This window comes from Hylobates moloch, unplaced genomic scaffold, assembly GCF_009828535.3.
Source record: "Hylobates moloch isolate HMO894 unplaced genomic scaffold, HMol_V3 SCAFFOLD_2, whole genome shotgun sequence".
Lineage (NCBI taxonomy): Eukaryota > Metazoa > Chordata > Mammalia > Primates > Hylobatidae > Hylobates > Hylobates moloch.
In genome coordinates, this window is record NW_026652277.1 from 73505697 (window position 1) to 73521957 (window position 16261).

General features: G+C 37.1%; 1 pseudogene; it reads left to right on the top strand.

Moving 5' to 3' along the window:
* The first annotated feature begins 11533 nt into the window (after positions 1 to 11533).
* Positions 11534 to 12271, top strand: LOC116476588 (uncharacterized; annotated as a pseudogene).
* The last annotated feature ends 3990 nt before the right edge of the window (positions 12272 to 16261 follow it).

The following is a 16261-nucleotide window of genomic DNA, read 5'->3' on the forward strand; positions in this document are numbered from 1 at the left end:
TCTTTTTGTCAGGAAAGGAGAAGAATAGTGTTTCAAAGATTTTAACTTATCTTTGCCTGACTGGAAACTTAACTGAAGTGAAAATTTATGTGGGAAGTTGATCACCAGAGTAGAGTATTAGGCTTGATTTTCTTCTCTACAACCAGAAAACACATTTTTGGGTGACTTGGGGACAGAACATTAAATGAGCCCACTAAAAGATAGGTGTGCAACTTGCGTTTTTCTTGGTACAATGTTATCTCTTCTCAGGAAGGTGTCAGAAATGCTGATTACCAAGAAATCAGGTTTTATGGGAGAAAGAAAAGACAGTGAAGTAAGGCTGTAAGTGAATTATTCGCTTTATATCACATAACACAATTCATCTGGCCAGTTTGTATTTGGTGGTGTTGTCAACAGTTATTTGAAAAGAGCTAATTCATAACCAAAGAAGGCAGATTCCTCAAACTTTTTTTCACAGACATTTTTTCTGTGTGTGTGTAATGTGGTGTCACTGGTAAGATCAATTTGTAGAGACTCCATCGGAAGAAGAAAAAAATGCAATTACTTTGAAGGGCAGCCAATGAAATGATTAGAATTGAGTATAATTATACATTTTTGTTATCAGTGTCTATACACATTTCTACTTTCATTTATTATTTGCACGGTGTTTCTTTTACCAAAATCAATCATAGTCTTTAAATAGGCACTGTAAGGGATCCAAACAGAAAAGAATCTTTCATCGACAGGATTTTGTAAGTGGTGCTACTTATTTCTTTTGGCTCACTTGACTTCGAAACTTGTAATAAATTTTCCCCAATTGCTTATATATGATATACTTGTAGGGTTTAAAAAATTATGTTGTTTTGTAGATAACAAACAGATTTATGGAGAATAGATCATACTCTGTTATGGGAAATACCAAAAAATTAATATATATTGTTCTAAAAATAAAACCACAAAGTAAGTAGAGTCACAATTCATTCTACTCTGATAGTCAATGTACAATTCTAATTTTATTTTATTTTTATTTATTCAGTTTTTAGAGACAGGGTCTGGTTCTATTGTCCAGGCTGGGGTGCAATGGTGCTATCATAGCCCATGCAACCTTGGACTCCTGGGTTCAAGCCATCCCTTCCTAAGTAACTAGTAGTACTATAAGCATGCCACCATTCCCAGCTAAAGTTTTTAAAATTATTTTTTGTACAGACAGGGGTCTCACTGTGTTACCCCAGCTGGTCTTGAACTCCTGGCCTCAAGCAAGTCTCCTGCCTTGGCCTCCCACAGTGTTGGGATTATAGGCGTGATCTGCTGTACCCAGCCAACAGTTCTTAATAAATGAAGGACAATTTTTTATTCTGATTTAGTGAATATTATATATATTTTTGCTAGATATCTTTCAAGCATTCCCTGCTGTCTTCCATTGATATGGCCAATTGCTTGCACTAGACTCTTATTCTCACTCTTGATGCACTCCTGCATAGTTCCTTCTAGTAGGGCCTCTTGTATCTACTGTCTTCAATATCCTTTGCAAAGCTCAGTGCTTGTGTCATCCTTGGGAATGTAAATGGTGTCAAATATGTTCATCTTAGGTAGTATCAATACTGTCAAACACTTTAGTTTTTTCTTTCTACATCCTGAGTTCTCCCTTTTTCCTTTATGTTTGGCTCTTCTTTCTGTCCAAAGTAACAGTCTGCCCTTGGCAAAATACCTAAAATCTGGAATATAAATAGCGGTAGCTCAATACTTGGATTTCAGGCTGAATTATTATACTTTGTTTATATCTTCCTACTAGAAGCAGAGCCCTGCTTTAATTGTTCTGTCAGTACTTACCCAGTATAATGAAGACAACAGATACATATCTTGTCTAAGTTTTCCTTTAATTTGTAAAAATCTGTGCTACAGAAAAGTGACAAAGCCTTTAACAATTCCTTAGGTTAATTGGTAGCAAGGTCATACAATCTTAGTTCTAGCTTAACATTTTTATTTACTTCGATTTTCTATAGAAATGACAGCTAATTATAAGAAGCATATGTGTATATATGATATATACCTGATTAAACTTTATTATAGAGAACTGAAAATGTAGAGACTATACACCAATCAAATAAAACTATCTTAAAAACAAAGTCTGATGCTTGCAAATATCACTCACATTAAATATTGCTAAATAAATAATGATTATTAAAAGTTAATTCTAATTAATTATTATGGTTTTATCAGAGTAACATTTTTATACTCCATAACAAAAAATATTCAGTGTGGTAGTTTCTTCTCAACAGCAATATTTAAAATAGAAAAATAGATCACAGTCTCCTTTTATGTAATTACACTTTTCTCTTAGTAGATCAAGTACAGTATGAATTGTGATGAAAGTCAATGAATAATTAATATATTATGCAACACTTTTGCAAAAATTACCTTAGGAGGAGATGGAATTTCATTGTTAATTGATGTGAGAACAAATTGCAAGTTTTCAATGCTTAATCTTTGTAATCTCAATTTTATTAGAAAATACATGTTTAATATTAGCATTACAAGTGTCATCATGTTGCAATTTGAACATTTTGAAACATTGATAATTAAAATAATAAATGAATGTAATTCATCCATTGTGGAAAGTCATAGCTAACATTTATGATGTAAAATAAACTTATTTGATATATTAATTATATAACTTATTATTTTACTAAAATGCTTTGCATCACTTTTGAATCCCTATAATATACCACATTATTGCATTCCAATACAAAATTGTAAAAAGTATAATGGAAACAAATAAAATACATGTCATAGTTTGAGGAAAAAATTATTGCGAAGTGTAAATTTTAATAACGTTTTATGAGGTAATATATTTACCAATACTAACAAAGGAAGAAAGAATCAAATAAAATAGAGCTATGTAGGTAAAATTGAATTATTACCATTATGTCTTTATAGTTCAGGCACATTTTACTTATATGTAACTTGAAATGCTATTCACTTAAAGAAATGTAATAAAATTCATTGAGCATATATAAATAGGATTCTCTGAGGATTTTGTCGCAAAAAAAAAGGGCGAAAGGAAGAAAGAAAGGAAGGAAAGTAGGAAGGAAGGAGAAAAGGAAGGAGTGAAGAAGGGGGAGACAGAAAAACATAAATCCTAACTCCATTTGGCAAAAGTAGAGCTCTTGTGTTCTTACAGAGGGAAACCTTTTTTTCAAGTGTCCAAATTCCTAAAACATCCAAACCAAGAATTCAAAATAAAATGAATTACAAAAATGAAAACTATTAAATGTCGTATTATTAAAAACAAAACTGCCCTATTTGGTCAAGGTGTACTATCATGTTGTAAGCTATGGTGTTGCCATTAAAAGGTCCATGGTATCACAATGGCCATATTCAAAAGAAAGGATGGAGAAGCGTAGATTGTAACAGTTTTTGGTGATGCGGAAATTGTGGGCATTCTTAACTTTACATGCTTGGCAGATAACTGTTTTAGAATGCTGAATTGGAAAATACAAATATATATTAAATATATTCCCTATAACATATGCATTTTATCTCATTCCCTTATCTCTAAAACAGGAGGAAAAAATATTTATAAAATGACGAAGGTAAATCAAGGGAAAGGGAAAAGTTTCCGTGAAGATATATAATTTCCAGAGATACTATTGATCCAGAAAAAGAGAAAAGTCAGCACGAATAAGTTTCAAATGTAAACTATTGGAAAATTCTATATAATGAAAATAGTTGTTAAATAATACATTTTCCACACCAAAATATAATTTTAACATTCAGGAAAAAAAAAAGCCACTGTTATTTGCTTAAATGGCAAAAAGACACTGTGAGTTGCTTAACTGAAGCACCATCATCATATTAATATTTCTAGCAATGTTATTTTTCTTCTAGTTAAGAGTGAAGCACACAGTATTAATATTAATTTCAGTTCGTCTAACCATAAAGTGATTCAAAATTGATTTTAGGTAATATTTCCTTTAATAATATACTGTTATATTTACATAGGACCAATTAAGACCTTTTAGGTAAAATCATAGTTTGATATATTCCTGTTGAGACTTAATGTGTTTCTTAAAAATATGCAACTTATTAAGATCAAGTTATGAATATTTTGATAATATTGTTGCAAGATCTGGTGATGCTCTTTCAGCTAATTCTGTGGAAAAAGAAAATTTAAGAAAAACCCTAGAAAATGCAAGGTTGGTAATGTTTGAATCTCCCACTGATTTAAAATATATTAAACGCCCTGAATGAGTATTTAAGACATTGCTTTACAACTTCTGCTAGTACGGATCCTAGAAAGGACAGAACTGGCTTATGTAGACTATTAATAATAAAATATTATTACTTTCATATGTAAAATGACTTTTCTGATCAGTCATAGGATGGCAATTATTCTCTATGTCATCACTAGCGATCAATGTGATAACACAACCATTGTCTGGATCAGTTAATAAATCAGTGAGGGAAATCTGCAGGAAATCCTGTACTGCTCTCTTTCATGACAAGCTTCACAAAATGCTATGGGGATGAATGCAAACGAAGCCTAAAATACCAACCCCCACTGCAGTGATACAAAGGAGATAGTTACTGCTGCTCTCGACAAGGCTTGCTTCTTCCTCCATAACCAGAGAATAATTAATCTCTAAAAGTACTTAGTTTTAGAGCTTACAAAAGCCAGCTTGATAATCAGAATATTATCCTTTTATGGAAGCACAGCTCAAAGAAGCAAGATAAAGTCATATTCCAACTTATTTCTGTATCCAAAACTCTTGGAGAGGAAATAATAGTCTTCTCTCTTCATTGGAAAGTTATAAGCCGTCCTCAAATAGTGTGTTGTCCTTTTATCTAAGCCCTTTATAATTACCGTGTTTATATTTTCATCACTTATCAGTGATTTGTTGCACTGCTACTGACTCTACATGGTTATTGGTATGCTACAGCCAGACACTTTGGAAGAGACTTTTTCTTTCCCTAAGAGCCAGGTTGCTGAGAAAACAAAAAAATAAAAAAGAAAGAAAATGAGACAGAGGTACTCTCTGCTGGTTTTTGCAAAGACCCCCCTATGACCTTTAGGATTTAGCAATTGATACAGCTAACATAGTGCCTGGCCCTTTTGTCTGGATCTGGATCTAGGACATGAGTCTCTGTTTTCACAGCAAGAGGAACTTCATGAAGGGTTATGGCTCATGGCTTCTCTAGAAGGTATTGTTATCTAATGGCCAAAGTTGGGCAAAATTTTTAAATTAACAGATGTGAAATTAGTGACCAAAAAATTATAGAGTAGGCTACGTTTCTCAAGGTTTTTGCCAAAATATTTCTAATGCCTTGGAACAATAAACCAGAGACGTCTAGTAGACTGCTTGGTGCCCACTGCTGCTCCATTCTTAAAAGTTTATGAAAATCTCTGTAGAAAAGTGGTTTTCCAAAGAAGTGGTACAATACAAAGTTGAAATTTTCAATAAATAAATATTATTACTGGAAAATTTAGTTAATTGTGTCATGAAACAGTCACTGACTAACTCATTAGTCTTTTTGCTATGTCATGCAGGGGCATGCTCAGTAAAGAAAGATCACTCATTCTTTCCCTTTTTTCTTAAACTAATAACACCACAATTTTTGTCACATGTAATTTAAGGTGAAAAACTACTTATATTACCAATGATCAGTTCTCTTTTTCCCATTCTTAAACTTCATTCCCATTATAAGGATACTGTCAAATACAGTACAACAATTCACAGTTTTGCTTACAGTTGTTGATGTGAGTGTTCAGTCTTGAAAAATAACTGCCAAGTAATTCGAATTTGTGAGCAACTTGCTAGATAAACAATGAATCCTTTCTCTTTATTCTCATGTTTACTCTTCGCCAGAACATCACTATTTTTCTCTTTGAAGAAAAGCAGCAAATAAATTTTGACCAGTGCATTTTACATGCCAAGTAATGGTTTATCTCTTGTATGAAAAAGTTTATGCCAATTCAAATTCCCTTATAAATATGGCCAAAAAGTGTTTAAATTATTATTTCTTAATTTACCATGTTAGCACTCATTTGAAAACACTGAAAAAACTAGGGTAAAAAGTATTTAAGCTGAAAGAGAGCTTGCTGTTTCTGGGTTCCAGATATGAAATGGATGCAGTGAACCCCACTCTTATATTTTTACCTGTTATAGTTTTAGCCCCATATAAGTATGTATCTCTGTTTTATCCAGTTGAAATTAAACTACTGTAAATATTAAAAAATTTCATTATGAGTAATTTCACAATTAATTCTGTCTTCACAAATAATTTTTTACACCTGGAGAAACAAAACTGCAAGATGACCAAGATGCTAACTATTTCTAAAATTTCAAGATTATTCTCTAGGTGATTTCAGTGTTTCAATTAATTATTCAAAAACATTTTTAAGCATTTTGAAATAAAGGATTTTTTTCCACCTTGGCTTTCTCTTTTTGAGCAAAATAGATTCATTCATATGTGTGTGTGTATATACATACATATGAATGAATCTATTCAGATATATATGTTCGTATATAGATATATAGGTATATCTATTCTTATTTATTTATTTATTTATTTATTTATTTTTTGAGTTGGTGTTTTGCTCTTGTTGCCCAGGCTGGAGTTCAATGGCACGATCTCAGCTCACCACAATCTCCACCTCCCAGGTTCAAGCAATTATCCTGCCTCAGTCTCCCAAGTAGCTGGGATTACAGGCATGCACCACTACACCCAGCTAATTTTGTATTTGAGACGGGGTTTTTCCATGTTGGTCAGGCTGGTCTCAAACTCCCAACCTCAGGTGATCCACCCGCCTTGGCCTCCCAAAGTGCTGGGATTACAGGTGTGAGCCACCGCACCCAGCCCATTCATATTTTTAATGTAGTACTATGTTTCATAAAATTTCTAAATATTTTATGAGCTTATTCTTCCAACATGACTTTAAAACTGATCTTATAAAAACCTTCATCTATTTTTATTTGCTTGTCATAGGTAGAAATCTCAGTTTTCTAATTCAGATGTGTAATAAACAAAAATTATTTTTCTAAAATTGAATTTATTTTCTATTTTTAGCCCTATTCTGTCAGAATGTCAAAACCATAACCCCAATTATTATTACTCAGTCTCCCCTCTCCTTTTCAAGGAACTGTGTCAAGGATCCATGTGTCTTACATAGTCTAAAGACATTGGAGGGTGGGGCTGGCCATCTAGTCCTAAATGTACTCTGTCCACATTGACTTCTATTGAGTCACACATTGTCTTGCTTGTTTCTTAGTGATCAGTCTGTACATGTTGCTACTGAATTATTCCGGGCTGTCATCTGATGCATTAAATTCAGCGAATCTCTTTCTTCCTTAGTACCACTCTTAGGCAAAGAGAAATTCTTCTGTTGCACCCACAACAAATTATGCTCAGGGACTTTTTGAGCTCTATTAATCTCCAATCTGCTCAGAAATCTTATGTAACTGTTTTTATTTTTGCTCTGTTTTGTGTTGCATGGATTTCATTCTGCTGCCTCTGTGCATTCTGGGACACAAGGAGCTCTGTGACACTTCTCAGGTTCTACTTGTATAACACATACTTCTGCCACCTTTTTCTGGAGACTCACTACCTTGTTAAGGTGCTACTGGGAGACAGGGTACAATTGGACTATGGTCTTAGTTGCCTCAAACATGTCCAAGATAAATGGATGGAATAAAAATAACAAAACATAAAATACAGAATAATCTTGACTGGCTATTTACGTGCTTTTAGATGCATATTTATTTATTTATTTATTTATTTATTTATTTATTTATTTTAATATGAAGTTATTTCCATTTTCCAATTCCAGGCTTTTCCTCTTACCTGGCCTTTGTATTCCATCTCTTATTTTCTAAGGCATTTTTTTTTCACATTTAACCACTTTTTATTTACTGACTTATTCTGTTGATGATGATGATGATGACTACAATGATAGTTGTATCAGTCAGGACAAAGTCAGGAAGACAGAACCCATGCCAGGTAGTTCAGTAGAGGAATGTAACATGGGAACCTAGTTGTAAACATGAAAAATGAGATGAAAAACCAAATGGGTCATAGTAAGACAACCCCGAGCTTAGCAACAGGTGAAAGGTATGATCATCCCTATAGCTGGAAGTACAAATGGGACACGATGATGCTTCTCAAGTTCAGTTACTGAAAGTCTTCAAGGAGAGCTCAAACCATGGAGAAGGGACAGGTTCTGTTGAGATCTAGCATGGAACAGACAGAAAGAGAGAGGAAGAAAGATAAATATCCTGGTTTTTCCTTTTCTTTCTCCCTAGTGTTCTGCTAGTGCATTCAGGATCCTGAAACGAATTAGAAGTCAATGGACAAGGGTCCTAGGAAATGAAGGAGTCAGACATTTGTGGTGACAAGCAAAGCAATGGGCATCAGGGAATGAACCCAAGAGTAAACAAATTAATCACAGCTCCAATAGCCAAAGGACAAAAACCTATGTAATCTTTACCAACCTTTGATGTAGGTACTACTATTATTCCCACTTTAGAGGACAGAAAACTAAAACAATGTCATGTTTAAAAAAAAAGGTAACAAAAATAAAGAACAGGTTGTTTAGGGGACTGAAGGAAAAGGAGAGGTGTGGAGAGAACATTAATTCTTCTTTTAGATTGATTAACTTGTTAAAATCAACAGATACTCCTTCAGTAAATAAAAATGAAGTGAAAATGATCAAGCACCCCCATTAAAAAAAACTCCTAATTCTTAATTTTTCCTTGATGTTCTTCTATCATTCCTTTCGTAATCAAACTTCTTGATTTTTATTAATTACCCATCTTTAATTCTTGTATTTTCACTAACATTATACATGGAAACATTTTCTAATTCTTCCACTCCATTGGAACAATACTGGACAAGGACCCCAGATGGTTGTTCATCATGACACGCAGTGAGGGCTTTTCATATTTCATTCCATTCCATCTCATCTGACCCTTCTCTGTTTTTCTCGGCAAATTTTTCCCTATTAGCGTAAAACACACTAGAAACTAAAAAAAAAAAAGAAAAAAAAAATCCAGGCAGAAAGTTGGAGAAAGTAGAAAAAGGAAGCCACATGCTTACCTTCTAATGAGCCTTCTAATGATGAAGACACTACACAGTTTCTATTTATGTCCCTTTGGCCAGGACTGATTCATATAGCTACACTTAGGTTCAAGGAAGGATAAGAAATACTCTTTTTGCAAGGTGGCAATGTGCTTATCTAAAGAACGGTGAAATAAGGAAATCCTTAGCAGAGTTCAAGAACCAAAGAGATGAGGGTGTGGCCACTTCATCTATGTTAATGTTGAAATAGCTGATAACGATAATGAGGTGGGGAGGAATTCTTTGCCCTGAAAGAAATCCTCAACAAATGATAAAGAGTAGTAGCTTAGCAGAAGACATGAAGACATAAGGAAGGGTGTCACTCTTATAGATGGATGGCAAAGGCTTTAGCATTAATTTTCTCAAAAGTACAGGGGGGAATTAATTAATTGGATATGGCAGCAAGAAGAAAGGAGGACAGCTATCACATCACATTATCCTGAGATTTATAGGCTGAGAGAGAATAAAGGGACTTTCTGTTAAAAGCAATTCAGCAGAAGAATTTCCACAAAAGGAAGCCAGGATTAATAGAACTCGGCCACTAATAAGAACATTCAGAGAAGAGGTGGAAGTTACAGGGGAGTTTGCTGATCACAAATTGTAAGACTGAAGTGGATGAGAGCCAGTTGAAGATGATTGTGTAGATGAGAGTATGTAAAGAGTGGCACAGGTAATGGTGATTATCAGCATATATAGGCACATGAGGTATCATGGCCTCAGATCTCAGTCTGAAATGAGGCTGAGTTAAAACACCTGGGTCCTGGTGCTTTCCAGTGATTTATTAAAGAGCAGCTCTTCAAAGTTTCCATTTTTGATAAGTTAAAGAGGAAGGTTTGTTGTGATTGCTTGTTTTACTTTATTAGAATTCTTCATAGCCTTCTTCCTACTAGATTATAAACTCAGTGAAGTCAAGGACCCACTCAAGAATGCGTTACAGTGCTATTCCCAGGAACTCGCATAGTCTCTGGCATGACATACTAGCGGACCTACTGAAAAATTTGCAGGGGCCAGAATAATAATACCAGTTGAGCATCCCTAATCTGAAAATCCAACATCCAATATGCTCCAAAACCTGAAGCATTTTGAGTGCCAACATGATGCCACAAAGTAGAAAATTCCACACCTGGCCTCATGTGACAGGTTGCAGTGAAAACACAGGTGCACAATACACAGTTTATTCAGTCTGCTGTTGTTTATAGTTGCTGTTGTTTAACAGCTGATAGAGGTATTCTGATGATGCTGCTGTGCTGTTTAGTTATGCTGAGCACATTGTCTTTTCACTGTATTAGTGATATGTCATATTTTTTACTTAAACACCTACATGTGAATAAGAAAATGATTGCTTATTAATAGCATATAAGTTCAGAGTCAGGAGTGATGGCGATGCCAGACAACCACAGATTGTCCACTTGGGTGGCTTAGATGGCGACCCCTTTGCTTTCTGATGGTTCAGTGTACACAAACTTTGTTTCATGCACAAAATTATCAAAATATAGTGTATAAAATTACCTTCTGGCTGTGTTTATAAGGTATATGTTAAACTAAAGAATTTTGTGTTTACACTCGGGTCCTATTCCTAAGATATCTCATTACATATATACAAATATTCCAAAATACTCATGGTACCAAGCATTTTGGATAAGAAATACTCAAGCTTTTTTGCTCTTTTTTTTTTTTTTTTTTTGAAATGGGATCTCACTCTGTTACCCAGGCTGGAGTGCAGTGGCTAGATCACAGCTCACTGCAGCCTTGACCTCCCAGGCTCAAACAATCCTCCCACCTCAGCCCCTGGAGTGGCTGGGACCACAGGTGCATGCCACCAAGCCTGGCTAACTTTATTTATTTATTTATTTTTTATTGGGTCTTGCTTTGCTAACTTTCTTAATTTACGTATGTATTTATTGGGTCTTGCTTTGTTGCCCAGGCTGGTCTTGAAGTCCTGTGCTCAAGTGACCCTCTGGAGCCTCAGCATCCCAAAGCACTGAGATTATAGGTGTGAACCACCGCCTAATTCTCAACCTTTATAAGCAGTTGAAGTGAGCTGGATTTTGTCTTCTTTATTATGGAAAGTCTTCACATATTTAATTTAAATTAAAGAAGGCAGTTGAAATTTAAAAGGGAAAATATATTTTTCCCTTTTTCTTAAAATGTGATACTTTATTGGTCTATCTTTTGCTTTTCAATTCTTTATAGACATGAAGGTATAAAAAGTATTTATTTGGAGATAAAAACGGTGGCAGGGCTCTGATAAAGGGCAACTGAGAGAGGCAGAGTCTCACTGGGGAGTTGTCAGAGCTGTGGTGAACATCACATACCCTTCTCTGCCTCCTTTGTTGAGCTGATCTACGCAAATGCAGACCCTGGTTGTTCAAGGGAAGACTGAAATCCAGACTTGTATATGAAATGTCCTGATTTTGAAATGTTGGTTCAAGTTTTCAAAATGTCGTTAAGGCAGTGGGTCTCCGCAGCTCCGTCGGCCGGAGGAGCTGCAGCCCAGCTTCATGAAGGCTCTAGGCGGGCCCCCGCCCGCAGGAACCTGGCACATGCCCTCCCCGCCGCCAGGATGCCCACGAGGAAGGTCAGCTCCGACAAAGGGGCCGCCAAGGAAGAGCCCAAGAGGAGATTGGAGCGGTTGTTAGCTAAACCTGCTCCTGCAAAAGTGGAAGCGAAGCTGAAAAGGGCAGCAGCGAAAGATAAATCTTCAGACAAAAAGGTGCAAACAAAAGGGAAAGGGGAGCAAAGGGAAAACAGGCCTAAGTGGCTAATCAAGAAACTGAAGATTTACCTGCAGAAAACGGGGAAACGAAAACTGAGGAGAGTCCAGCCTCCGATAAAGCAGGAGAGAAAGCAGCCGAGTCTGATTAATACCATATACCATGTCTTATCAGCTGTACCTGTCTCCCTTCTTGTACAATCCAGAGGAATATTTGTTATCAACTATTTTGTAAATGCAAGTTTTTTAGTAGCTCTAGAAACATTTTTAAGAAGGAGGGAATCACACCTCATCCCATTATTTAAGTGTAAATGCTTTTTTTAAGAGGTGAAATTATTCGCTGGTTGTTTATTTTTTGGTACAGCCAGAAAATACTGTGGGATATTGAATTATGGGAGGGTTTGGCTGTCTTGAGTGTCAGCTTAACATTCCGTAGCTGGGGGGATTAGTTTTTATATCCTATAATACAATGCAGGTTAAATGGCAATATAGAGCATGTCCTGCATTTAATGTCTTGAATATTTAAAATTACTTCTATTCCCATGTTTTGTAGTAGAACTGTTTCCCACAGAAAACTGCTCCTCGATCATGGCTCTCCCTGTGAGAAAAGTGTGCGCTCTGTAACATCTTCGGTTGTGGTAGTCCTGATTTCCTAATAACTTTGTTACTGTGCTCTGAAAGATTAGAAATTTGAGTATGTCGTGTATATGCTATTCAGTTGTGAATTGATGGGGCATATTTAACAGCTTATCAACATGTGAAGGTGCTGGTACTTGAGAGCTTTTAAGGAAAATGTGCTTCCAAATTTTAAGGGGGAAAGTCACTGGAATAACTTTAAAAAAGAATTACAAAACATGGCCTTTTAGATTTTCGGTATGTATGGATTTAAAAAAATTTTTTTTTTATTATTATACTTTAGGTTTTAGGGTACATGTGCACAATGTGTAGGTTTGTTACATACGTATCCATGTGCCATGTTGTTTTGCTGCACCCATTAACTCATAATTTAGTATTAGGTATATCTCCTAATGCTGTCCCTCCTCCCTCCCCCAACCCCACAACAGTCCCCGGAGTGTGATGTTCCCCTTCCTGTGTCCATGAGTTCTCATTGTTCAATTCCCGCCTATGAGTGAGAACATGTGGTGTTTGGTTTTTTGTCAATGCGATAGTTTGCTGAGAATGATGTTTTCCAGTTTCATCCATGTCCCTACAAAGAACATGAACTCATCCTTTTTTATGGCTGCATAGTATTCCATGGTGTATATGTGCCACATTTTCTTAATCCAGTCTATCGTTGTTGGACATTTGGGTTAGTTCCAACTCTTTGCTATTGTGAATAGTGCCGCAATAAACATACGTGTGCATGTGTCTTTATAGCAGCATGATTTATAGTCCTTTGGGTATATACCCAGTAATGGGATGGCTGGGTCAAATGGTATTTCTAGTTCTAGATCCCTGAGGAATCACCACACTGACTTCCACAATGGTTGAACTAGTTTACAGTCCCACCAACAGTGTAAAAGTGTTCCTATTTCTCCACATCCTCTCCAGCACCTGTTGTTTCCTGACTTTTTAATGATGGCCATTCTAACTGGTGTGAGATGGTATCTCATTGTGGTTTTGATTTGCATTTCTCTGATGGCCAGTGATGTTGAGCATTTTTTCATGTGTTTTTTGGCTGCATAAATGTCTTCTTTTGAGAAGTGTCTGTTCATGTCCTTCACCCACTTTTTGATGGGGTTGTTTGTTTTTTTCTTGTAAATTTGTTTGAGTTCATTGTAGATTCTGGATATTAGCCCTTTGTCAGATGAGTAGGTTGTAAAAATTTTCTCCCATTCTGTAGGTTGCCTGTTCACTCTGATGGTAGTTTCTTTTGCTGTGCAGAAGCTCTTTAGTTTAATTAGATCCCATTTGTCAATTTTGGCTTTTGTTGCCATTGCTTTTGGTGTTTTAGACATGAAGTCCTTGCCCACGCCTATGTCCTGAATGTTATTGCCTAGGTTTTCTTGTAGGGTTTTAATGGTTTTAGGTCTAACATGTAAGTCTTTAATCCATCTTGAATTAATTTTTGCATAAGGTGTAAGGAAGGGATCCAGTTTCAGCTTTCTACATATGGCTAGCCAGTTTTCCCAGCACCATTTATTAAATAGGGAATCCTTTCCCCATTTCTTGTTTTTGTCAGGTTTGTCAAAGATCAGATAGTTATAGATATGTGGCATTATTTCTGAGGGCTCTGTTCTGTTCCATTGATCTAATGTCTCTGTTGTGGTACCAGTACCATGCTGTTTTGGTTACTGTAGCCTTGTAGTATAGTTTGAAGTCAGGTAGTGTGATGCCTCCAGCTTTGTTCTTTTGGCTTAGGATTGACTTGGCGATGCGGGCTCTTTTTTGGTTACATATGAACTTTAAAGTAATTTTTTCCAATTCTGTGAAGAAAGTCATTGGTAGCTTGATGGGGATGGCATTGAATCTGTAAATTACCTTGGGCAGTATGGCCATTTTCACGATATTGATTCTTCCAACCCATGAGCATGGAATGTTCTTCCATTTGTTTGTATCCTCTTTTATTTCATTGAGCAGTGGTTTGTAGTTCTCCTTGAAGAGGTCCTTCACATCCCTTGTAAGTTGGATTCCTAGGTATTTTATTCTCTTTGAAGCAATTGTGAATGGGAGTTCACTCTTGATTTGGTTCTGTCTGTGATTGATGTACAAGAATGCTTGTGATTTTTGTACATTGATTTTGTATCCTGAGACTTTGCTGAAGTTGCTAATCAGCTTAAGGAGATTTTGGGCTGAGACGATGGGGTTTTCTAGATATACAATCATGTCATCTGCAAACAGGGACAATTTGACTTCCTCTTTTCCTAACTGAATACCCTTTATTTCCTTCTCCTGCCTGATTGCCCTGGCCAGAACTTCCAACACTATGTTGAATAGGAGTGGTGAGAGAGGGCATCCCTGTCTTGTGCCAGTTTTCTAAGGGAATGCTTCCAGTTTTTGCCCATTCAGTATGATATTGGCTGTGGGTTTGTCATAGATAGCTCTTATTATTTTGAGATACATCCCATTCGTGGGGCCAAGATGGCCGAATAGGAACAGCTCCGGTCTACAGCTCCCAGCCTGAGTGACACAGAAGATGAGTGATTTCTGCATTTCCGTTTGAAGTACCGGGTTTATCTCACTAGGGAGTGCCAAACAGTGGGTGCAGGACAGTTGGTGCAGCGCACTGTGCACGAGCCGAAGCAGGATGAGGCATTGCCTTACTTGGGAAGTGCAAGGGGTCGGGGAGTGCCCTTTCCTAGTTAAAGAAAGGGGTAACAGATGGCACCTGGAAAATCGGGTCAGTCCCACCCTAATACTGCACTTTTCCAACGAGCCTGGAAAACGGCACACCAGGAGATTGTGTCCTGCACCTGGCTCAGAGGGTCCTATGCCAATGGAGTCTCGCTGATTGCTAGCATAGCAGTCTGAGATCAAACTGCAAGGTGGCAGCGAGGCTGGGGGAGGGGCGCCTGCTATTGCCCAGGCTTGCTTAGGTAAACAAAGCAGCCAGGAAGCTGGAACTGGGTGGAGCCCCCCACAGCTCAAGGAGGCCTGCCTGCCTCTGTAGGCTCCACCTCTGGGGGCAGGGCACAGACAAACAAAAATTCAGCAGGAACCTCTGCAGACTTAAATGTCCCTGTTTGACTAACAGCTTTGAAGAGAGTAGTGGTTCTCCCAGCACGCAGATAGAGATCTGAGAACAGACAGACTGCCTCCTAAAGTGGGTCCCTGACCTCTGAGCAGCCTAACTGGGAGGCACCCCCCAGTAGGGACAGACTGACACCTCACTCGGCCAGGTACTCCTCTGAGACAAAACTTCCAGAGGAACTATCAGACAGCTGAATTTGTGGTCTCACGAAAATCCGCTGTACTGCAGCCACTGCTGCTGACACCCAGCCAAACACTGTCTGGAGTGGACCTCTAGCAAACCCCAACAGACCTGCAGCTGAGGGTCCTGTCTGGTAGAAGGAAAACTAACAAACAGAAAGGACATCCACACCAAAAACCCATCTGTACATCACCATCATCAAAGACCAAAAGTAGATAAAACCACAAAGATGGGGAAAAAACAGAGCAGAAAAACTGGAAACTCTAAAAAGCAGAACACCTCTCCTCCTCCAAAGGAATGCAGTTCCTCACCAGCAATGGAACAAAGCTGGACGGAGAATGACTTTGACGAGTTGAGAGAAGGCTTCAGACGATCAAACTACTCCGAGCTACAGGAGGAAATTCAAAACAATAGCAAAGAAGTTAAAAACTTTGAAAAAAAATTAGAAGAATGGATAACTAGAATAACCAATGGAGAGAAGGGCTTAAAGGAGCTGATGGAGCTGAAAGCCGAGTATTGAGAACTATGCGAAGATTGCAGAAGTCTCGGCAGCCGATGCGATCAACTGGAAGAAAGGTTATCAG